Below are 24,740 nucleotides of genomic sequence, written 5' to 3'. Positions count from 1 at the left end.
CGAAAGGATTTTAATGAAAAGATGTCTGTGATAGGGGAATATTTAGCCTGTGAGTTTCAGCAAAGTATTGAATATGTCTTAGATCGATGGACACAAACTAGTAAGTGAGATTGCTGGGTGTGCACGTATTAGGGAAGTGATTCCCCACACACCCAGTGCTGAGATCAAGGATTGCCTCTCTTCTAACCCTGAGCTGGCAGCAGGAATTGGGCCCTGCTTGGTAACGTTCATTTTGAAGACTTCTGTTGTGCAGGTAAGAATGGCCAAAATGAAATCTTTTCCAGCTGTTTCCCTTTGGTTTACCTGTTTGAGGGTTAAAATTCTGTGCTGCAGGTGTGCTGGGTGTGTGCAGAGCAGTGCAGCCCCAGAAACCCCTTGGCTTGCCCACAGGTTGTCATGCCTGGTTGCCAGGTGTGCCCAGCTGTGGCAGGAGAAGGAGCCCGCAGCGCAGTGGGCACCGTGCCCTGCCCAGCCAGGGCTCTCTGGCACAGAGCAGCAGCAGTGCCAGCACCGTTCAACCCGCTCCTGCCTTGGCTTCCCCTGGCACACAGAAGCCTCTGGAAATCAGCACCGCCAGTGGTGTTCCCAGCTTGGAGCAGCTGCTGCTGGCGGGCAGATGCTGCCAGTTCAACTCCTTCCAAAGGGGAAGAGAGGCAGAGATGTACACGCACTGGGGCCCTGGGCATGTCCAATAAAGGTGCAAATATGTGGGGAGATTTGTTATGAAGCATTTCAGCTGTGATGCCAACAGTGGCTTCTCTCCTGGTTCTGTGTGTTCTAGACGAGTAATGCAATGGTTGGCTCTGACAATTATGAAGCAGATGTTATGTGGATGTTCAAATGTGCAGTGATGGTATTGTAATATATCCTCCCATAGTCCTCTTTCCCGTCCCCCTTGTAATAGCCTTGGTAGTCAGGGCATTTGGGGAGGGCTGGCTTGTGACCAGCAGGCGGGGTGTAACAACACCTGACCTCCAGTCAGGATGCAAGAAAGTAATATCCTCCAATGGATAGCAGAGAAAAAGTTGACTGACAAAACTTTTAGAGGAGCTAAGGGTATAAAAGGCAGAACATCGTTTTTGTAGATGAGCACATGGCTGCTAGTCACAGAGACTCCCAATGCTGCAATTTTTCCTTATTCAGTCCTTTGTTAAGGTTTACTAAACCTTTAAAATTTTAAAAGTGAGAGTCATTTCTCACATGTGCAATGCTGTGGGCCATTGTCTTGTTCTGGTTTCCTTTGCCTGGGTCCCATCTGAGTGCTCAGCTGGGGTTCAGGCTGTAGGTGCTTGGGGCACTCCTGGGGTTCCTCTTGGATCCCTGAACAGGGTTTGGCCCATGAGGGGGTTTTGCGCTGCTTTGTGACACAGAAAAACTTCCCAGGCTCTTTTGTGTTTGCTGTAGGGAAGGTTGGTTATTGCTTTGCATAAACTCACAGACCAACATGGAGAGTTTGCTTTGTGATGTCAGGGCATGGTTGCCACCTTGTCGTCGTGACATCAGAAGGTTGCCTTGGTGCACAGAAGGCCTGAGTGTCAGAGCAGCCCTAGGCCTTGCTCAGTTGAGGAGAACTTTTCTGGTTGGGGTATTTGTCAGTGAGTAGCTGCCCACTGACAAGAGCCTTGTTTCTTCTATTTACCTAACTTTCAAAAATGACAATATTTCACCATCTGGCCACAGCAGCTTTTGCTGCTTATGGCATTTCTTTTTCCGCGTATTACGTTACACACTTTGCACGTAAGTAGAGTTTTCCATTCTACTTAGGTTAGGGTGTATCCTTACCTGGCTTTTGTATGTCTTCCTGCTCTTTCTTGGGGGCTGAGTTTCTGATTTTGAAAGAGCATTAGGATGCCAGTGGTTTGGTAAAGCTCCTGTCAAGAGGTTCAGCTAAAAAGGGGGTGTCTGTAGCCACAGGGGCAGCATTTGCAAGGGAACCTGCAGGGCTCCGTTCCCTCCACAGGAGAGTCTGTGGCAGCAGAGTCTGTCATTTCCTCAGTTTGCTGGGACAAGCAGGTGTCGGCGGAAGGGAACCAGGACATCAATTTGATCATCACAGGCTCAATTTTATTGATCAGTACGGCGGGTTAAATACAGTTAATAATGAGCTTCATACATATTGCAAAAGTTAAGCTCAGGATTGGTCAGCTTACATATCAGCACCTACGCCTACTTCTACATTCCTATGGTTCTACTTTTGATACTTTCTACATATTCTTAGGATATATTCAGGACTAATCTCAACTCCCTATCCTCATGTTGCAGCAAGGTCACTGCTGACTCTTCCTTTCTGCTTGCTGACTGCTGACTTTTCTCCTTCAGCTTAACCAGTGGCATTATGTCAGTGTGGCCTTTCTCAGCTAACCAATTATTAATAATGCTCTCCACAAGCAGGACAACTTCCAAAATGCAGCCTGGGAGGCCTTCTCAGAAGGCCTTCTAAGGACTTTGTAGTTCTCCCCAGAACTCAGGGAAAGCTTCTTTTGTTCCAAATTTTGTAATGAAAAGATTTGACTGTCTATTTTGACCCTTGACAGAGTGCTAAAAGAGTGATTCCCTTTGCAGTGAAGTGCAAACGCCAAAGCAGTGAGTGTCTGCTCCTGAGGCCTGGAGCTGCTGCTGTGCTCTTTCACAGCAGAACTGCCACAGCTCAGGGGCATTTGGGGCAAGCTTTTCTGGGTGACTGTTTTCAGCAACTTAATGGGAATTAGTGCATGCAACTTCTTTTTTTAAAAAAGTACCTGAAAGACAAGAGAACAATAGCTGCTTTATCTGCTGGACAGAACAGAAGCATTGAGTGTTGAAGAACAATTTGCATTTTCTTGATCATGTTTGTATTCATTTACTGGCTAAACTGGCCAAAGTGTAGGCACAACCAAGATTATTGTCCTGATCTCCTGCTGGCTGTGTGAAGGAACTATGTCATGTGGAGGGATGTTGATAAAGAAAAATACTCTCTGTTTGGGTTGACTTCTTCTCTTCTGTGGGATTCAGCAGCCCAGGCAGTTTTCTCACAGCACTTGTTCATTTTCCGTTGCCCACTCCAGGTCACCTGAAGCGTGTATTCAGAGGTGCTGATCCTGAGGTGAGTGAGAAAGGAACATTTCATGTTCCTGGTGCTTAAGAATTGTAGAGCAAGCTGTGAGCTTGGCCTGTGGAGGTAGAGTGTAGAGGGCCAGCTGGGCAGGCTGAAAGAAAATCCATTTCCATGTCTGCAGCAGCAAGAACAAAGGCATCGCTGGCTATTTCCTAATTTTCCATTTCAGAACTTTCAAGGAATGAAAAGCTCATTTTGCAGAGAGAATGTTGCTTCTTGATAGTAGCCAGGGCGAAATGTCTAATTCAGAACTATTAGCAATTCTGTTGAATTAGCCCATTTAAATTTAGTGTCAGTGACTTAGAATCCCATTGTTATCAAAGTTTCTGATTTGTCCTTAGCAGAGCTGGTTGTAGAAATAGAGCTGAATAGCATAAAGTGCTGAATAGAAATAAGGTTATAAATTATAGGTAACTTTGTGTCCCTCATACTGCTGTCTGTCCACAGATCACAGAACCAACAACAGTCTCTCCCCTGGCTCCCTCTGCTCATGGAGAGGAGGCCGAAGAGGAGGCAAATGAGGTGGATGAGCGCCAGCCTCCAGCTGTGCTCACACCACAGCCTGAACATTCTGAGCCAGTAAGTGCCAGCTGTGTGTGCTGCTGTCTTTAGTGCAGGGCAGAGCTGCAAGTTTCTGACCAGCCAGCACTTGCTGTTGCTGGCTGAGGATGCTGAGTGCTGGAGTCCTGCCAGGACCCAGTGATTGCCCCCAGCCTGTGAGAGATGGACAATGGGCTTTGGTCTGTCATGTTTAGGGACCAGCTTCCTGGCATTTTGATAGGGGCCAGCCTGAAGCATGCAGGCTCCCTGTTCCCAGAGGAGGGAGCATGTCAAAGACACTGTGCTCAGCCTTGTTGGATACACAGGGGACACTGTGGCGTGAAGAGACCTGTCCCCCTGCACAGACTGGCCAAGTAGCTGCAGGCACAAAAAAATGTTGATCTGACCACACAAGTTCTTTCTGGTGCTTTGTCTCCACAAACTTCTTGGGTGTGTTTACTTGGGAGTATTTCAGAGACACACTGGGGATGTAGAGTTGCTGCCTGAAGTCAGGGATTTTGGTGCCTTTGTTGCCAGGTTGCTCTTTTGCCTCTTCAGGCAGAGCAGCCAGTAGCAGAGCAGATAGGTGCTCTGAGTCTGCCTGTTTCTTGGTCTTTGATAAGCTGCAAGGAGATGACTGTGTTGTCCATGAAGCTGTGGGGGGGCATTCTTGTCAGGCGTGGCAAAAGAAACAAAGGGAGTAGTTCTGAACCCTTCTTCTGAGGCAAAAACCAGACACTGCATGTGTCTGTTGACACCTTCTATTGTGTAGTCTGCTTTGAAAACCGCATTGGAAAACTGCATTGCAGCCTAGAGTGGGAGCAAAGCTGCAAGTCCTTGACTGCTGTCTTGTAATGCTAAACCCAGGGTGTACACCTTGCAATGGTGCCTGCTGTATCTGAAGTGCAGTGGGCACCTTTGTGGCTGGGGAGCTGCGTGGGCCCAAAGGACGCAGGGCTGGCGGCCGTGAGCAGCTGAAGATGAGGCAGTGTGGGGCCAGGGGGCCAAGAAGGCCAAGGGCACGGTGGCTGTGCCAGCAGCAGTGGGGCAGCAGGAGCAGGGCAGGGAGCGTGGCCCTGTGCTGGGCAGCGCTGCGGCCACAGCTGGAGTGCTGTGTGCAGCTGTGGGCCCTGGGAAGCAGAAAGTCATGGAGGGGCTGCAGCGTGGGCACAGAGGGACAGGGGAGCTGGGCAAAGGGTGCAGCACAAGGCCAGGGAGGAGGTGCTGAGGGAGCTTTAGCCTGGACAATGGGGGCTCATGAGGGACCTTCAGGCAGACTTCCATAGATCCCTGCCTTGGATCCATAGAGCCAATGCTCAGCACAAGGGCTGTTTCCCTGCCAAACATCCCTTCACTGCATCCAAGTGCTTTAGACACTGGAGTAGGTAACACTTTCATATTTTGTTGATTTGTTTGTTTGCTAGAAGGAGAAGCCTTGTGCAATTTCTCCTTCTCCAGGGAGCAAGGGAGCTTTTTTCTCAATCTATCCTGCCCTTTTACAGCACTGGCAGAAATTCTGCTAGAATTTTACTTTTCAAGGAGGCAGTTCTGGATAATGCAGTATTTTTGCACAAGAACACATAGCTTGGGCCAGACATGTTGGTGCAGAATGAGCTGTTCTGGTGCCAGACCAGCCAGTAGGGCTTGCCCATCATTTTCAAGTTAACGGCTCCCTTGTCTTTTGGCAGCCCAGGCAATCAGTGTGTGATGTGTTTGGGAACTGAGTAGGAAATCAATGCCCTTGCATTCCAGCTGGTGCTCAGAGATTAGAGGAGCTGGGAGGGGCTGGGCTGCATTTCTGACTCAGGCCACTTTAGCACCATCAGTGTGGTCGAGTCCAAGCGAAGAACTTGCCCAAGCACAGATGCACAAAGAGTGCAGTTCCCAGTGCAGTGCTCTGGGTCTGATTGCATTCCATAAGGACCGACATGCTCCAGATTTCCCAAGAGTGTGGGTTATTGAAGCAACAGGAGAGCAAATTCAGGATGGCTGCTGATCGGGGCACTGCTACCGAGTGCTGATGTGTGTAGTGACAGAAAGGACAGGATTGATTCCGGGTGACCCCCACGTGGGGAATAATGTGCTTTGGCTCTATGATTTAGAAGGTTAAACAAATGCTTTCTTAAGCTATGTTATATTACACTAGTACTATATTAAAACTATACTAAAGAGATACTTCACTAAAAAGCTACTAAAGAAAAACTCGTGACTGTCTCCAGGCAGTCTTTTATCTAATTAGCTAATCAATCTAAACAACTATCACTAAAATCCAACTAACAAATCACTTTCAGAAAACAATCACTATAACACATTCTTCATATACTAAAAAACAAGAACAGCCAGTAGAGATTAGAATTGTTTTCTCTTCTTCTCTAAGTTTCTCACTACCTTCCCTTAAAAAAAACCTAGGAGAGAGAATTATATCTCTCTCCATTCAAAAAATGTAAATACCACAGTACAGTAAAGAGAGATTATAAAAGTGAGATCTGTCTGTCTATCTATCTATTTAAATCTTCCTGACTCTGCTCCAAAGCAGTGGAAGATGCAAAGCTCACCTAAAGGCATCCCTTCAGGAGAGACAAACAGGACACGGCAGAAGCAGAGGGAGGCCCTCACCAGACCCTTGAGAAATGCCACCCCTTCCCTGTCAGCTGCCTGAGAGGCTGCTGGAGCTTCAGTCCCAGATGGCCCCTGATTGTAGGGCCAGGGTCACTGTGGAATCTGTGCCTCCTCTCGGGCAGAGAATGACCCAGGAGAGCAGCAGCACAGTGCTTTGGGAATGTGTGAGCCCAGCAGTCTGTGAGTCTTGGCCCACAAAGGGCGTATGGGAAGTTGAAACCCATCTTCTCCTGCTTTCTGTGCAGGTGCTTCGAGAGAAAGAGCAGGAGCACACTGCCTCATCTGAGATGCCAGGCCAGACTCAGGGAGAGCTGTTCCCTGCCCGAGAGCAGGAAGAGCAGCTCAGGCAGCAGGTGGAAGAGCCACAGGAGAATGGCCAGGTGAGCCTGACTGGCCAGGGGACAGAGGGAAGGGCAGGAAGAGGGGCATAAACCAGAGCTCTTGGGACTGAGGAGGCCAGGAGTCCCACAGGCACTGGAAGGACAGAGCCTTGGAATCTGCAGAGATCAGCCCTGGGACAGGAGGTTTGCAATGGAGGCAGATGTGGGGAGGGAAGCAGAAAGAAATGGCTGAATGAATGTGATTTTGAGGCTGCAAGAGGAAAAAAGGTGAGCCTGATGGCAGCTCTCAGTCACTTGCTCTGCTTTTGTGTGTACAGAACATCAAGGCAGAACCACAAGCAGAGCTGCCTGAAGCTCAGAGTGCCATCATGGCAGTGAAGAGGAGGAATGAAGACATCCAAGAGGAGAAGAATCTCCCTATGCACAGGGGTAATCAACAAAAACAGGTGAATGAAGGAATGGCAGCCACTCCACTCATGAGAGAGAGTCCTTTCTGTTGTTGTTTACAGAAAATTGACAAACAGATGCAGGCACAGCTGCAGGAAACTGAGGCTATGACCAAGGCAAGGAAGAAGAGGCTAGATGAAAAAATTAAAATCATCCAAGAGAAAATTAATCGCCTCCTTCAGGAGCAAAAGGCTCTAGAAAAGCAAGTGAGGGAAATAGCAATCAGCACTGCAGTCACCCAAGGGTGGTTTCTGCCCTCCTTGCCTTTCCAGTGCAGAGCAGCAGGGGTGGGTGATGCCTCTGAGTGCCATCCTGATGAGGCCTCTGTCAGAGCTGCTCTCAAGGACACTTCCTGCTCTGCTGGATCTCAGCTGATGCTCTGGACAGTGGCATTACTCCTTTGGCCATTTAGCCAGCAGTCATCTGAATGAACTCCTGCTGGCTTCTTCCAGGTGACCTTGTTTCTTGAGGTGTTTTTGCAGGTGAACATGGTCACTCACATAGATTTGGAATACGAGCTAGAAGCTGTCTATATCCCTTGCAGATCTGCTCCTGTCCTTTACTTTCTTCCCAGTCGATGTCTCCTGGCTGACGGGGACAAGCTGTAGTCTCTGACTGCTTTGTTCTGTTTGACTTGAGGTGGAAGTGTCGCCATCCTACCTGGCAGCCTGCAGAGAGTTCCAGCAAATGACGGGCAACCAAGAGCCCCGAGGCTGGCATGAGGCCCAGGAACTGACCCACCCAGAGATGCTGCAGGATAAGCTCGTCCTGAGGAAGGTGCAGAAAAAGAGAATTTCATGGCAGGAGGTAGAACATTAGAATGAGGAGCTGCAAATGTATCTGCAGACCTAGGAGGGGGAAAGGAGTCTTTGGGAGGAAGTGGAGCGGTCGTTGCTGCAGTCATCCTTTAGAACAACAAACTGGCTATGAACTCGAGTCAAACCAGCCTTTGGTTTTGACCATTTGGTTTCACAAGTAAACATCCAAAGCAATCCAGTTGAAGAGCTCTGCATGTGGCTGACAGCAGCTTCCTAAGGGCTTGCATTTCAAATGGCAATCTCTCTTGCATTTCAGGGCAATCTCTGCCACACCTTCCTGACATCAACTCATTTCTTGTCTCAGATCTACACCGACTCTGACACTGAAGCTGCTGCAGAAGCAGCAGCGCCATCCCAAGGAGCCTTTGCTCTCCAGCTGAAGAAATGGAGCCTGAGCCCTTGGTTCACCTCCCGTGCTGACCCAGCTGCTGCTCAGCAACAGGAGACAGCGGGTGACTCCCTGGAGCAGCAGAGTACGTCTGGTATCTTTCTTATCTGAGGGACAGTGTGTTGTGTGCACGTGTCGGCATAGCTGTACCAAAGGGTTCTCCTCAGTTTAGTGTCACAGAAGTGCTGGTAGTGCTCCGAGGCAGCAAGAGAGAGCTCTGGGTGTTCCTGCTGCCTCTGAGGGTAGCTTAGACTGGCTGGAGTTTGCCTGGGCTTCCCTCTCTGCTGAAGGCAGAAGCAGGGATTGTTCCTGGATAAGCAGAAGGCTGTGACTGCTTGAGTCCCAGCCACTGGCAGAAGCCCTGCTGAGATCAGTCTCTAGGAGAACACATCAAGCCCTTTGTGATTCTGCAGCACAACCCAATGAATCTGCTTCTTGCCCTTAATAGCTGCCAGTGCTGTGCTCTCAGATAAGATCTGGTAGGGTTTAGAAGAGAGCCCAGTGGATTCTGTGTCTACAATCACCTGTTGGGACAAAAAGGGCACCGATCTGCACCTCGGCGTGGCTGATCTCAAAGCCCATCCCGTTGTGTCCTGAATGGGGGCAACAGCTTGTCCGGGGCTAAGGCTGACTCTGGCTTCTTCCCATCAGTGCCTGTCAGTGCTCATGCTTGGGCTTTGCCAGCCTTGTTGTGGTCACTGCCCTGCCCCTGAGGGCTGGTGGGAATGCAGAGGCTGGAGCCTTCCTTAGCTGGGAGGGTCCCGCTGCTGCCCTGCTGCTGCAGCGCGGAGCTGCCTGAGGCCGCAGCCCCTGCTCTGGGCCGGCTTCTGCCTCGCACGGCCTGGACTCACAAGAGGGCCAGCATCTCCTCTGGGCAGCTCTCTGTGTCACAGGGACGCCTGAGGAGCACTGCTGTCCTCTGTGCCCGTGCCCGCCGTGCCGAGTTGGAAAGATGGGGACGTGTGCGGTGTCGAGAGGGCGAGTGCAATGGGAGCGACTGATCCGCGCTGTCAGGGTGAAGAGAAGCGGCGCGGCTCTTCACGCAGGGCACAGGCAAGGGCGTCTGTGAGCTCAGCCTGCTCATAAAGGGTGAGGGTCCTGATGCTGAAAGCCCCGTGGGGATTGGTTCTAGCATGAGCTGCTCTGGTTTACAAACACAGAGGCATTCTTCTGGCAAACTGCTGCAAGGTGGAAAAGATGGGAACACTTGGCAATATTCCTCCTGTTCTGAACTTGGGATCTGTTCAGAGGAATTGATTCTAGATGTCCTGGTGCATTTAATCTTAGCAAGTAGGAAACCTTTTCTAAATCTCACAGTGTTTATTCCCAAGAAAACAAAGGCACTGTTAGTTCCAGCTCTCCTAAATGTTTCTAGATGACAAACTTACTTGCCTTGGTAGGTATTCTCTTCTGGTCTCAGTCTCCTCTGAATGTATCTCCCTGTGCTTCCCTGTGTGCCTGCTGTCAAGAGGTCTCTCACTTAAAAGGATGCTGGAAATCAGTCTATGTGCCAGCCACTTGTGCTGTGGGCCTGCTGTTCTTTTCTTGTTGTTCCAGTTCCCGTTCCTGTTGTTGTTAGCCAGCTGTCCATAAAGGGAGGGCTCAGAGCTCCAGACAGTGGGGCTGCCTTTTGTATCTCCTAGAAGGTGAGATCTCTGCTTTGAAGTGAACATCTTGCATTTTGTTTCCCTCAGGGAGAATGGTGAAGATGGAAAATCCTATTCTAAAATACATTGAACTGGAAAATATTGGCAGTGGGTGAGTCCAAGCAATGTTAATTTTACAAAACTATGCATCAGATGTTTTGCTGGCGGAATAGGTATCAAGTGTGAAGTCAGACAAGCTGCAAATGTGTTCAGGCACTGGGCTTAGATTTTCAGTGCTGATCAGAATTTCTAAGTGTGCTCAGAAGGCATTGTCAAAGACATCTCCATGCTTCCAGTGTCCTGCAGGTCTGCGGTATTTACAGCACAGATCACCTGTGTGGGCTGGCTTTCACTGCAAGATCTAAATGGCTTCTCCTCCCTCTGCTTCTGTTTTGTTTCTAGGACTTTTGGAGATGTTTGTAAAGCACTTGACACTGCCACAGGAGGAGAGGTAAATGTCAACAGCCCCTGCAGACTCTGCTGCACTTGAGGGCTTTCCCCTCTGGTGTGAGCTGTGGCTGGAGCTTTGGGCAGAGCTGTGCTGAAAAGGCACAAGAAGCACAGACTGGTGCCAGCCCACACAACACATTTGGGACTTTGTCCTCCTCAGCTGCCGGAAGGAAGGCACGGAGGGCAGCGGTTCCTTTCAGAGAAGGACGCGCTCACTCGCTCTCCACTGCTAAAACAAAGGCGCTACCTTTGAGCACCTCACTGCTCTTTGGGGCTACAGCTTCAGAGTCCTGAATTCTCATTTCTGGCTGCCAGCAAATCCATCTGAAAGTTACTGGTAGTTCCTTAGCCACCTGCAGTGCTGCACTTGGGAACTGCACATAGGGAGAGATCTGCAAGGCGTGCCTGAAAGCCCTAAGCCCTGCCCATAACCCAAGATGTATCCACAGAGTATTAAGGCATGGATTACTTCTTCTGAGTCCCAAACAAAGCAGCAGAGAGTGTGGTCAGAGGTTTGTGGGTGATAACTGAGACACTGCTGTTACCAAGTGGTCAAGACAAAATGTCAGTGGCCCCATGTGTCCTGTAACTGGCTCCCAAGGGAGCAGAGAAATTGGCTGTTGGAATGTCAGTTCCTAACTACTGCAGTGCCTAATCACAAGGCAGTTTGGCACAGCTCAGCTGTGTCATTGCAAAATCACTCACTCCACGTGTCTTGTGGTCTCGTGCCACCAACGTCTCAAGTTACCGATTTTCAATGTCGTTTTAGGTGGCCATCAAGAAAATACAGCTTCAAGGACTGAGGAAGAAGGAACTAAAAGTCAACGAACTCATGGTCATGAAGGTGAATAGAAATCCCAACCTGGTCAACTGTTTAGACAGGTGAGTTGTGCTTTTGTCCCATGAATGTTTGTTTGTATGTTGCAAACATGCAAGGTAAAATCCCACTTTGGTCACTGGCAGAAAATAGAGCTGTAATTATTGGCTAATTATTATTGCTCTTTTCATCTCCAGTGGATGGGAAGAGATTGCATTTTGTCTGCATTAGTCTTCGCTGGCACATGGTATTTGAAAATTGTTCAAAAACCCGGATGAGTTGTGTCTTACTAAATCAATGATCTCTATATTCACAGCCACCACTTTGTTTTGGAGCTTGATTTTTTTCAAGTGTCTTCTTACGTCCAGGTAAACTAACAAGGATTTCCCTTGGATTGTTGCCACTGTTTCCCATTGCTATGCATGCCAGGAAGACTAGGTGCTTTTTTTCCAGAAACACCATGCATGACAGGTTTTTTTTTATCAGGGCTGTTACTAAACTGCACATTTTGCCTGCTGCCCATCTAAGACATCTCCTTTTTTGCAGCTGTGCCTTTCTCCTTGAGACTGCACAGATGGCAAACAACGCACAGCCAAGAGGGAATGTCTCTTCCTTTATTTTGTCTTTGTCTCAAAGGGACCTGAAAAGAAGAACCAACCTGTCTTTTCCAAACAGCAACTTAGCCATGTACATTCATCTCCATGCCCTTGTTTCCTTCTTTCAGCTACCTTGTGGGTGAGGAACTGTCCCTGGTTATGGAGTACATGGATGGAGGCACTCTGAGCAATGTCATCAGCCAGACCTACCTGTCGGAAGATGAGATGGCAGCCATCAGTCGGGAGGTCAGCAATCCCAGCTGTGTTTCCAAGGGCTTGGGCAGCATTGTCTGGGAAACAGGGGCTCAGAGCTGGAGTGATTTCCTGTGCCAAGCTTTGTTTCTGTGTTGCTGCTATTCTATGGGCAAGTAAAAGCATCTCAAGGGAAAGGCCTGCCAGTGCCCCTGCACTCACTGTACTCAGTGCCAGTACTCTTATCTCCTGCTATTGTATTCTCACTCTGTCTCTTGTATTTGCTGTTCTCCACCTTGCCTCTCTAAATGTTTGCCTGGAGTCTGTCTTCACTGCATTCCTTGCCTGTAAAAGGAAAGGTGCTGGTGGCAGGATTTGAAATGACCAGAAAAGAAAAAATACTCATTTCTCAGAGTCCTCAGCTGAAAAGGATAGAAGTGCAGCCAAAATGCTCTTTGCTTCCGCAAAGTGACTGGTGTGATACTTCCAAGCCTGTGCTGAGGCCAGCAAGAAAATCTTTTCCATGCAGCCTCCCACCCAAAAGTGATCCACTAAACACCAAAGGGAGGGACTTTTCCTTTCCAAACCCCTCCTTTGTCCTCTGCATGGAAAAAGCAGGTCCACTGCAGCAGGAGTCGTCCTGGCTGGTTTGCAGGGGACAGCCTACAACAGCAGGTGCTGTTGCTCTTTCAAAAGCTGATGTGCCTTTCCTCAGAAAGGTCCTGCTCTGCAAGTGTTGGAGCAGCAAGCTCTTCCTCTCAGTGGCCATTACTGTTCTGCCCTTACTCCCCATTCCCCTGGAGAGGGAATCTTTTCGATTCTTTGCTTCCTTTCTTTTGTGATGAAATCACATCACTCATTTTTGCCCTCCTGTTTCTGTTTTCTCGCTCAGTGCCTGCAAGGACTGGATTTTCTTCATTCAAACCATGTCATCCACCAAGATGTGAAGAGCAGCAACATCCTTCTCAGAACTGACGGTTCTGTCAAGCTGGGTCAGTATATTCTTGGTCAGGTGCAGCGTTCCAGGGATGTGGGTGTGGGGCTGCTTGGAGTGACTGCCAGCTCCCCAAAAATGGTGCTGGTGGCAGTGCAGGGACCCCTGCTGCGAGCTGAGGGCACAGTTGCAACGTGCACAGAGGTATAAGGAACCACAAGCTGTCAAGAGTGGCCTTGCTCTGTGTGTGTCCCTTCTAGACAGAGGGATCTACAATCTAAAGCTTCAGGGGATAAAGTCCACTGCTGTGAGCAGCATTAAGAAACCTGGGTTTTTTTGGAAGTGGCCAATTCCATACTCCCTTGGCTAAAGCCCCAAGGAAATCGAGTGTGGACAGTTCTCCAGGAGATGCAACAGCACATTCTTAGCCTGAGAGTGGGGAATTCTTTTGCTTGGTTTCCTAATTGGAGCTGGTTTTCACGGTTTGTTCTTTTCTCCACAGCTGACTTTGGCCTCTTTGCTCAGCTCAGCCCTGAGCAGGGCAGACGGAGCTCCGTGGCCGGCGCTGCTGGGTGGCTGGCGCCTGAAGTGGTGACAGGTCAACCATGTGGCCCCAAAGTGGACATATGGTCTTTGGGAATTGTGGGCATCGAAATGGTGGAACAAGAAGTTCCTTCCTGGAATGCAACTCCTGTCTTGGTAAGGTGCAAATACTCACTGATCCCACTGTCTTTCTCACCTGTCCCATGTTCTGTGTGCCATTGGACAAAATCCCATTGCCATCTGCTGGCACCACTTCCACCAAGGTCCCCTTCTAAAAATGCCCCTGCAACACATCAGCATCTGCTGTAGCTTTGGTTGTATCAGAAAGGGAAGTGGCAGTTCAGAAACCTAACCAGTTCAGAAACCTGCCATTTTGCCCTCCAGCCGTGCCTGACATTTCTCACATGTTTTTTGAACAATGTTGGAACTCTGTTTCTGAAGGACAAGAATTTTTCAGTGTACAGGGTAGACATGTGATAAATATCCTGAGAAACAGAGATTAGACCTTCCCAGTTTCAATTTTATAGAAAACATAGGAAAAAAGGAAAAAGAAAAGTAAACAAAAAAGGAAAAGAGAAAAAAACCTACTACCAAAGCAATGCCCAAGCAGTTCTGCTTGCTTTTTCATTTTTTAAATGCAGCTCTTCTCTTCCATTCTGTAGCATCTTTTCCAAATCCTGTGGTTGTTGAAACTTTCAGGCTTTCAAGTCATCTGTACATTGTTCAGTCACGTGTGTGGGTGGCCTGGATAAGTTTTGGATGTGTTTTTCTCTGACTGCAGTTAGAATTGTTTGCCAAATCCTTGGCTGTTTCTGGGTACTTTAACAAGTTGATGAGCTTGCAGGCAGGTGCCTGGGCTGGGATCCAGCGTGGGCAGTTGACACCAGTGCTGTGTTTCTTTACCACAGGAGCAGGGCCATCCCTGGCCTGCAGTGTTATAATGACAGGGAGGGCTCCAGCTCCCCACCATGGCCAGTGGCTGAGCTCAGCTGAGAGTCAGGATAAAACCCTCTTTCTCACCTCTGGTGATGTGGGAAAAGGACAGAAAGCCGCATAAATTATTTGTACACAAGGGGAGTGCATTGCCATTTCTGGCTTTGAAATTCTCCTTTGGGTTGAAGAGGATAATAGCAAAGTCTCTTTGGTCACCATCTATTTCAGTGCCATGAGCACAGAGTTATCATGACAGTGGTGGGCATTTTTATGGAGACTCCAAGGCCTCTTGCCATTGTTCTTTTTGTCTATTTGAGATGGATTCTGCAAGTTGAGGTTTGAATAGTTCCACGTTGGTGTCTTATGTTTCTAAATACCATCTTGCAAAAGCAGAATGAGCTCTCTCCCTCTGACTTGTCAGCGTGTTAGAGCTTGGTTCCACATGAACCACACTGGATAATGATCAGCTGATGTCTTGCCAATCTACACTATAATTCCTTGGCCTGAGGAGTATCAGAAAGACCTGCTGAGCTCCATGGACACTGTCAGCTGCATGGAAGTGAGCATCCTTGGCCTTGCTGAAGAAACTGGAGCTCAGCTTAGGTTAGATGCTCTTGAGCAGGAGAAAGGCTGGAATCCTCAGGTGTTTCCAGAGGCCTGCGTGCCCAGAGGGACTGAGTTCTGGGGAGCAGCTGGATGTTTCTGCACATCATGGAAGGGGATTGCCAGACAGCTCAAGCCTCACCACAGGCAAACACTCCCCAGCTCTTCTCAGGCAACATTTGCTTTGGGTTTCAAGTTGTTCCCACTTGTCTGTCTGTGAAGATGCCCCTAAAACTACAAGGCAAGCCTCTCAGAACTGGTGTTACATTTCCAGAACTGAAGAAAAGAAGGCCAAACACATGAAAGTTGCTAAGGCACTGGTTTTTAGAGAGGAACTTAACCCCCTGTGCAGTTTCTTCTCACTGGGAAACGTGCCTGAAACCCGGGCATGAGGGTGTAAAGGCCACAGAGTCTCTTCTGCTTCTTGTGCAGTGCTGCTGAAACACTCAAGTGACCGTGTTTCTCTCCCAGCCCAAGCCACATTCTGCACGTCACCAAGCCAGAGCCTGGTGATGTGGAGAGCCTGCCAAAACCTCCCATTTGTTTCCTGGCACTTTCTGGGATGGGCCTACCATTCATGCATTGACTTGAGTAGCCAAATGAGTCGAGGGTGACCGTAGGGATGGAACCTCTCCTTCTGATTTGACCATGAAAGGTTTTTCTTTTCCATGTAAGGAAAGCAGAAATTTTCAGACTGCTGAGAAACAGAGCTGCAGGTAGCTCCTGTGCGTCCAAGCAGGTGTTTTCATCCCAGTACATTTGTGCATGGATCATAATGTGTCTGTGTTGAAGATGAGATTCCAAAGATTTGTTTCCTTACCTGAGGAATACCTGGTGGATTTCCTTTCTTTCCCTCCAATTCCCATTGTTTTCAAGAACAAAGCAAAAAGCTTGATTAGGTTTGTTTTGTGGCAGCGTTGCTTAAGGGACCAAGAAGCACTGCAGAAATGCTTTCCATGTACTAACCCTTGGATACAGTAGAGTTAGTATAGCAAAGTCCTTCTTCCAAAAAGCCTCTCAAGCTGGTATGAATCGTCAGGGAAGGAAATGTGCTTGTGCTGATGTAGTTCCCACTAATTAGGTCAGTCAATGTAATCAGCTGCCAAGGCAAGATCTGTGAGATGTTGGAGAGGCTGTGGCTGCATCAGGGTTTGGGGTTTTTGGTTGGTAAAGGAAAGTCATCTCTGGGTCTCTGCCAGGGCAGAAACTGCCACTGCAGAGTGGAGCTTAATCAGTGGGATCTGGGAGAGCAGTGACAGATGGGAAAGAAGCAGGTGGAGCCTGGTGTCTCCTTTTTCCCCAGCCCCAACTCCTGATAGCCACAGGAGGAAGACAAAAGCTGCAGCAGCCCAACCTATTTTCATCTTGCCTGCGTGACTTCCTGAGCTGCTGCCTGCAGAGAGACGAGGTGCGGCGCTGGTCTGCCAAGGAGCTCCTGCAGGTAAAATGTGAAGGGGCTGCAGGTGAAACAGGCTCTGAGGGATGGGCTCCTCCTCCACTCACGCCCAAGGCAGCAGATGAGCCCCCTTCCTCCTCACCTCCACTCTTGGTGCTCTTCAAATGAAAACAGTGAGGAATCCTAGACTGGGCTGGGCTGGCAGGGCCCTGCAAATGTCCTCTGGTGCAAGTGTCCTGCAATGAGCAGGGACTTCTTTAAAGACATCAAGTTTCTCAGAGCCCTTTCCCACTGGAGCCGGAATGGTTGCAGGGATGGGGCACCTACAACCTCTTGGGGCAAGCTGTGCCAGGGTCACACCATGCTCCGAGTAAACAAGTTCTGATTAGATCCTATTTGTGTTAAAAAATATTCACCCACATCCTATTGTAACTGGCCCTGTTAAAAAAGATGTCCTCCACTTTCCTTAAAGCCACTCTGAAGTTTTAGAAAGTGGCAATAAAGTCTCCCTGGGGCCTGTTCTTGACAAAACTGAGCAACCCCACCTCTCTCTGCATTTCCTGAGTCAGAGAGGTCCTCTGGCTGTTTCTGTCACCTTCTTTTGTAATTTGGTGGGGTGTTCAGTTTTATGTAATGGCAACAGAATTGAAGTAGAGCAATGCGGGGTACAGAGACATGAAATGGTGGTGGAGGAACCCAAGGAAGCCAGTCCCAGCCTAGGAGTCAGAGATTTGGCTGTGGGCAGGAGGGGCTGTGGGGGCTCACTGTGAGCCTCTGAGGGGCCCTGGTTGGTGCCCCCCAGCCCACCCTCAGAGGTTTCTGCCACGCAAACAGGGACAGCTGGGAGGGACTTGTCCCAGCCCCATCTGCTGCCAGGCACACTCAAGCAGACGGGAACTGTGCCAGGGTTACTGCCAGGTTGTGTGGCAGAGAGGGAACTGCAGGGCCCAGTGCCACTGGGCTGGCCCTGCTGGGAAGGAAGGTGCCATCCAGCACACGAGGGGCAGGGCATGGAAAGGCAGACACTGCTTTCTGTCCCTGTGGCAATCAGCACACTGCCTGTCTTTCAGAGGGACCAATGAGAGGCTTTGGAGTTTCCTGAAAAGAAGAAACTCCAAGGACAGAAAGCACCATTTCTAGAGCACTGGCAGGGCTAAAATCTCAGCAAGATGAAGACACCTTTATAAATGGATGAGTGGGATTCTGGGCCAGGTTTGCCTGTGATGGCAAAGTCTGCACATAAAGATGGAGGTGTAGACAGTCCCATTGTTCCTCTTCCTGCATCCTTCTAGGAGCAGGAGGAATCCTGTGAAGCACTGAGCTTGGAAAGTCATGGTTCATTGTTTTTTGTTGATCTGTTTTTTTTCCCTTTGGGCAGCATCCATTTGTAAGATTTGCTGAGCCTGCGTCCAGCCTGGTGCCACTGATTGTTTCAGTGAAGAAGAGGAAGGAGACAAGAATGTGACAATCATCAGGACCATTTATTTCTCAATCAGTTTAGAGTAGGATTGTAGGTTAGGATAAGGATTAGGATTAGGATAAGGATTAGGATTAGGATTTAGGATTAGGATTAGGATTAGGATTAGGATTAGGATTAGGATTAGGATTAGATTAAGGATAAGGAAAAAGATAAGGATAAGGATAAGGATAAGGATAAGGATAAGGATAAGGATAAGGATAAGGATAAGGATAAGGATAAGGATAAGGATAAGGATAAGGATAAGGATAAGGATAAGGATAAGGATAAAGATTAGGATTAGGATGAGGCTAAGGATAAGGATAAGGATAAGGATAAGGATAAGGATAAGGATAAGGATAAGGATAAGGATAAGGATAAGGATAAGGATTAGGGTTAAGGTAAGGGTTAGGGTTAGAGTAGGATTGTCTAATAGGACTGCAGAGTAGGATTGAAAATCAATAAAGTTTCTGAAACCACAACTCACCTTGAAGATTCCCTTCCTTCTCACTCTGCGAATAAACTCGAGAATTCCTTCTGAATTGTCTGTTGTTTCTTAAAGGTGGAAAGTGAAACAGTGTCTTTGGCATGGTGTGAGAGTGGGGAAGGATGTTCTTCATTCATCCTCTCCAGACCACACTGCCTTTGGAATATGGCCCACTGGTCTGTTTTTGGCCATCTTTGGTACTTCTATTTTAGGCAGAAAGGGCAATGGCATTTAAAAGCAAAAGCACAGGAAGAATGGGGCAGCCCAAACATCTTATACAGATGCAGGCCTTCAGCTGTGACTGGAGAGCATTGGGGCTCCCTAAATGCAATAATCTCTTTGGCTGGAGGAGAGCCTTGCTCAAGTGAGAAAGCAGAAAGATCAGAGAGGGTGCTCGGGAAGGTCTCCTGTGGTGCAGAGCCGTCAGCACCTGTGAGATGAGAGCGGGCCCGGCCTTGCCCAGGCTGGAGCCCCAGCAGAGCCCTGGCAGAGGCCGGAGCAGCCTGAGCCCCAGCAGAGGCAGGCTGGAAGGAGGCCCTTGGAGCTGCAAGAGGCAGCAGCCGAGACCTGGGTGCCTCTTCCTGGGAGCGGGCGAATCCTCCGCCCTCAGAGCCCAGGTGGCAGCTGGCTGCTGCCGAGGGGAAGCGCAGCCGTGCTGGGCACAGCCCGGCCTGGAGGCATTGGCCGTCTGGAGTGTGCCCAGGAGCAGAGAAAGGCCAAGGGCAGCCGCGGGCCGCTGGGCTGGCTGAGGATTCCTCCTCTTCTGCCGGCTGCCCTGCAACTCCTGGCAAAGGCCAGCAGTGTGCGCAGCACTCTGGGCACCGGGGCAGGGAGCCGGGCTGCTCAGCAGGCTGGAGCACAGGGGAGCTCCTTCAGGCCCGGCACTTGTGCCAGGGAAGCGAGGCCAGCGTGAGGCAGGGACAGCTTGGCAGGGCCCATCTGCAGGAGCCAGCGCTTCACGCAGGTCTGGGAGGAAGCGCCTGCAATCCTGCAGTTCTGCACTGAGCCAAAGCAAAGGTGTGAGATGCAGAGTGTTTGGCAGAAATATTCAGGCCCACCAGGCCAGCCTACTTTGTGCTCTCTGGCACACAGCAAGCGCTGTGCAATGCAGCTCTGAGCTGCTGGGAGAGAGGCACATCAGGGATGTGCCTGAGCCATGTGCTTGAGGAATAAACTGATTTGGAAGGGGGCAGAAGGGTTTCAGCAGGCAATTTGCATTTTCTTCATTAATTTCTGAAAGAAAGTCATAATGTATTGCACACAGATAGGGTTATTAGAAAAGAAAGGCCTTATAAAATCAGGCCTACCTACTGTTATGTTTGCCCAATTATCCCGACAAAAAAAAACCCCAAACAATATTAAAAGTAGTAGCAATTTTAATTGAATATTTAAAATATAAAAATATAAAATTGGATAGAATAGAATTTGATTAAAATAAGGGATAATTTGTTTCTAATAATAGCACATAAGCAACAGATAACTGCGGGGTATGGAGTGCAGGCCTCTGGGACCCTTGCCACATCACATACAAGCTTGCCAAGTGAATATTCGTCCTTATATACCATGTGTCAATGCCGTCTCCTCCCATTTTCTATTCTTCACACTTCTACCTCTGCCCTCATCATCACCTTTACCATCCATATGCCACCACTTGGTTGGCGGTCGCACAAGTCTTTAGGGGTCATCTGATGAAGATTTTGTAGTCCAAAACTAACATAATTACTACATCTGAGTATTGTGGAGAGTTTTGTCAAAGAGTGGCTTGAGGAGGGAGGACACAGCCGAATCATTTTGGTAAAGATGTCCTAACTAGGGCAGAGGCCTTTTTGCAGGCAGGTGTCTGTTGGGAATTTAGCTGACTGGAGAATGGAAAAGTACAAGACCGTGGCTAATTCCAAATCTTGCACCTGCAAGATAACGTGTCCTTGGGCCTAGCTGAGTATGATAAAGAAATGGACAGCGAGACGTGAGAAGTAGAGAACGTAGGCCCAAAGGAATGAGGAAGAGCTGATGGTATAGTTTAACCAATAGATTGCTTGGCTTACAGAATATTCATAAGCTTATTATTTGCTGTATAAGTGTTTGATACTTTCTTCAATAAACTGGACCTGTGATGAACCATCTGGTGTCCTGGTCTCCTTCCTTCAACAGAGTATCAAGGCAATAAATCCCTTATAATTAGCATTTTCCTGGGACACAACCAGAGAGTTCCTTCTTTGTTTATTTTTAGCAACCATTATCTCTTGCTTTCCTCCTGTTCCTGAACATCTGGGGGGGGGGGGGGGTGGGGGGCATGGTGCCCCTCCTCTCCCTTTTTCTTCGGCATTACTAATTTTACCTGTTTTAATATTTACAAATATTAATTACTGTATCAATATTGATTCTTGTTTCAATTGTTATCAGCACGAATCGTACCTATTTACCACACTGTGGTAAATTCCCAGCTGGCCTGTTCCATCTTCTACGTGCAGCCAGCTAACTTCCCATGGGAATAGTCATGAGTGCAGTTAGCACAAGCTATTGTGCTAAGAAAAGTGTTTGCATCTGTAATAAACAAGAAACTTGTCCCATGAGCATCCACGAAAGAAAAATGTAATCACCTGAGTAACAGTGAGTCTTAAAAAGAGAGAGTCTTAACATGTACACACTAATACACCTTCTAAGCAATAAATTGTGTGGCAAGGAAACTACCAGCCAGTTGAAGTTGAACACAAGTCTGTGAAAACAGTATAAAAATAAGTTATGTGAATAAAGAATTGGCTTTTCCTGCATGAAGAAACTGAGTCCCGGCTGCTTTATTGACACAGCAATGTGGCTTCACTCAGCAAGAGCACCTGCAGGGTTTATTGATGAAACACTGGTGTTTGATTCTCAGAATAGGAAGGAGAGGCATTTAGTCTAACAAACAGGGCATAGTCTTTTGAATTCCTTTAGCTTTAACAGGAGTGCTGAACCATGTATTCCTCCACTGCAGTGCTTACTGTGTGCAAGTGGCTATCTTGGCCTTGAGAATAAGGAGAGTGGTCCTGCTAAGAAGGTAGCTGGAATGCATTCAAAAGGAAGAAAGTGTTTTAGGAGGCTCTTGACCACCAAAGGAGAGTATGAGGAATGGGAATATTTCCCAAATGACTGTGTCAGAACCGGAGTCGTGTCCCAGGCCCTGCCATATTTGATCCATGTTTGAGCAGGTTGACAAGACAATGAAGAAAAGTGTCTTGTTTAGCAGGTGGGACCATGACCCATGAAAGAGAAACAATGGATTGGTCAATGGGTGAGCAGTCAGGCTTTGAAAGGAGAACAATGCACAATGCAGCCCTTGGTGGCAGGGAGTCATGGAGTCATCCTGAGCCATCATGGCCTCATCTCACACGCCAGGCATGTGTGAGCTGCTGCTCTAACTCCTGCTGTAAAATTCCACTCCTAAGCAGGAGATACAAGGCCTAGTTCTGGGCTGAAGGGTTTAGAAGGACGAGATGCACAGCGTTTTGATCCAGGGGATGTCCTGGAAGTGCACTGCCTACCTGCCTCTGCTGCCGAGCACCACGCTCCAACTCCTTCTCCTGTTCAGTGGATTTTTGGGAATCCAGAGGTCAGTATGTATTATATGCTACTGCAACTAATAGAATGAATTTGCTTTGCAAGCCCAGTTTTGTCCTGGGTTATTTTGTGCATGGGTCACCTGAACCTGTGACAATGACCAGCAGGGAGCTACAGGACACTCCTACTCTGATGTCAATAAATTCTGAGAAGTGATTGAAATATGTCAAAAAATTGGAGGTAATGTTTAGCCAGTAAGTTTCAGCAAAGTATTGAATATGTCTTAGTTCCATGGATACAAACTACTAGGTGAGATTGCTGGGTGTGCAGGGCTTAGGGAAGTGATTCCCTGTGCACCCAGCACTGAAATCAAGTAATGCCTCCTTTCTAACCCTGAGCTGGCAGCAGGGATCAGGCCTTGCTTGGTCACTTTCATTTTGACAACTTCTGTTAGCGGCTAAGAAAGGTCAAAATGAAACCTCCTCCAGCTGTTTTCCTCTGGTTGATCTTTTTAGGCACCAAAGCTCTGTTCCATGGGTGGCCTGGGTGCGTGCAGAGCAATGCAGCCCCCACAAAGCCCTTGGCTTCCCCACAAGTTACCAGTTTGACTGCTTCCAAAGGGGAAGAAAAGCAGAGATGTACATTCACAGGAGTCCTGGCCATGTCCAATAAAGGTGCAAATATGTGGGGAGATTTGTTAGCAATTATTTCAGCTGTTATGCCAAGCCAGTGCCTTCTCTCCTGCTTCTGTGCATTATAGGTGAGTAATGTAATAGTTGGCTCTCACAATTAAGAGATAGATACTATGTGGATAGATATTATGTTCAATTGTAAAGTGCTGTTATTGTAATATGTCCTCCCATAGTCCTCTTTCTTATCCCCCTTGTAATAGTCTTGGTAGTCAGGGCATTTGGGGAGGGCTGGCTTGTGACCAGCAGGCAGGGTGTAACAACAATTGACCTCCAATCAAGATGCAAGAAAGTAATCTCCACCACTGGACGGCAGAGAAAGAATTGACTGACAAAACATTGGGAGGGGCTAAAGGTAAAAAAAGCAGAGTATCCCTTTTGTAGATGAGCATGTGGCTGCTAATCATGGAGACTTCCCAGTGCTGCAATCTTTCCTTATACAGTCTTTTCTTAAGGTTTAATAAACCTTTAAAAACTTAAAGGTTGCCACCTTCTCGTAGTGACATCAGAAGGTTGCTTTGGTGCACAGAAGCCCTGAGTGTCAGAGCCCACTCCTATCTGCCTGACTGGGGTGTCCAGGGCACCTACACTGGAGCGCGGATACTTGCATGTGTATACCTAGCTGCCCCTGTGGCTACAGACACCCCCTTTTTAGCTGAACGCCTTGACAGGAGCTTTACCAAACCAGTGGCATCCTAATGCTCTTTCTGTTTCAAAATCAGAAACTCAGTCACTAAGAAAGAGCAGGAAGACATACAAAAGCCAGGTAAGGATACACCCTAACCTAAGTAGAGAGGAAACATCTACTTACTTGTGAAATGTGTCATAAAATAGGCACCATAAGTAATGCCATAGGCAGCGAAAAGCAAAGGAGCAATTCACTCAATCATTTTAACACTGCCCTGCAAGTTTGCAGGCTGTGCTCACACAGTGGAAAAAGCAAGGCTCCTGTGAGTGTGCAACAGCCCACTGACAATTGCCTCAATCAGAGGGAATAGAATTAGAATGATTGTGAAGTATGTGAATGAGGCTAGTTGGCCAATGATGATGAAGGGGTGTCCTACTGGCTGGCTGCCTACTCAGGTTAGGATGAGGACGTTGGCGACTAGGGTTCAGAACAGGATTTGTGATAGGGGGCGGAAGGGTATTGATTGTAGTTTTGATGTATGTAGTAGTGGGGTGAGGAATACGATGAGGATTGAGGCAGCTAGAGCTAGTACGCCTCCTAGTTTGTTTGGGATGGATCAGAGGATGGCGTATGCAAATAGGAAATATCACTCGGGTTTGATGTGAGGAGGGGTGACAAGTGGGTTGGCTGGGGTGAAGTTTTCTGGGTCATCTAGGAGGTTGAGGGAGAATAGGGCTAGTGAGACGAGTAGGGAGAGCATTAGTACGAATCCTAGGATGTCTTTGATGGTGTAGTATGAGTGGAAGGGGATCTTGTCACAGTCTGTGGGAATGCCTAGCAGATTGTTTGAGGCTGTTTCATGGAGAAAGGTGAGATGGACGAGAGTAAGGCCTACGATGACGAAGGGAAGGAGGAAGTGGAGAGCAAAGAATCGGGTCAGTGTGGGGTTGTCGACAGAGAACCCTCCTCAGGCTCATTTGACTAGTGTTTGCCCGATGTAAGGGATGGCAGAGAATAGGTTTGTGATTACAGTAGCTCCTCAGAATGATATTTGGCCTCATGGTAGGATGTATCCTACGAAGGCGGTTGCTATGAGGGTTAGGAGGAGGATGACTCCAATGTTTCAAGTTTCTTTGTTTAGGTATGAGCCGTAGTAGAGTCCTCAGCCGATGTGTGGGTAGATGCAGATGAAGAAGAAGGAGGCTCCGTTTGCGTGGAGGTTGCGGATGAGTCAGCCAAATTGTACGTCTCGGCATATGTGAGTGACAGAGGAGAAGGCTAGATGGGTATCTGCTGTCTAGTGCATAGCTAGCAGAAGACCTGTGACGATTTGAGTAATTAGGCAAACGCCTACTAGAGACCCGAAGTTTCATCATGTTGAGATGTTTGATGGCGCTGGGAGGTCGATTAGGGCATTATTGATGATTTTGAGGATTTGGTGGTTTTTACGAAGGTTGAGGGCCATTGGTTATTTCTGTATGTGGCTACGAGGATGATGAGAATGGATAAGGTGAATGATCCTAAGTAGGCTTTGATTAGGCCTGAGTGGAGGGTGGTGGCAGTTTTGGTTGCTGTAAGTTGTAGGC

The 24,740-nt window shown here is 48.3% G+C and overlaps 1 pseudogene; it reads right to left on the bottom strand.

The window, feature by feature from the left end:
* Window positions 1-24,511, bottom strand: part of LOC134414027 (cytochrome b-like) — a 64,025-nt pseudogene extending 39,514 nt beyond the window's left edge.
* Between the last annotated feature and the right edge of the window lie 229 nt (window positions 24,512-24,740).

The sequence above is a fragment of the Melospiza melodia genome, unplaced genomic scaffold (assembly GCF_035770615.1).
Source record: "Melospiza melodia melodia isolate bMelMel2 unplaced genomic scaffold, bMelMel2.pri scaffold_91, whole genome shotgun sequence".
Taxonomy (NCBI): Eukaryota; Metazoa; Chordata; class Aves; order Passeriformes; family Passerellidae; genus Melospiza; species Melospiza melodia.
This window is presented reverse-complemented; position numbering and strand designations above follow the sequence as displayed.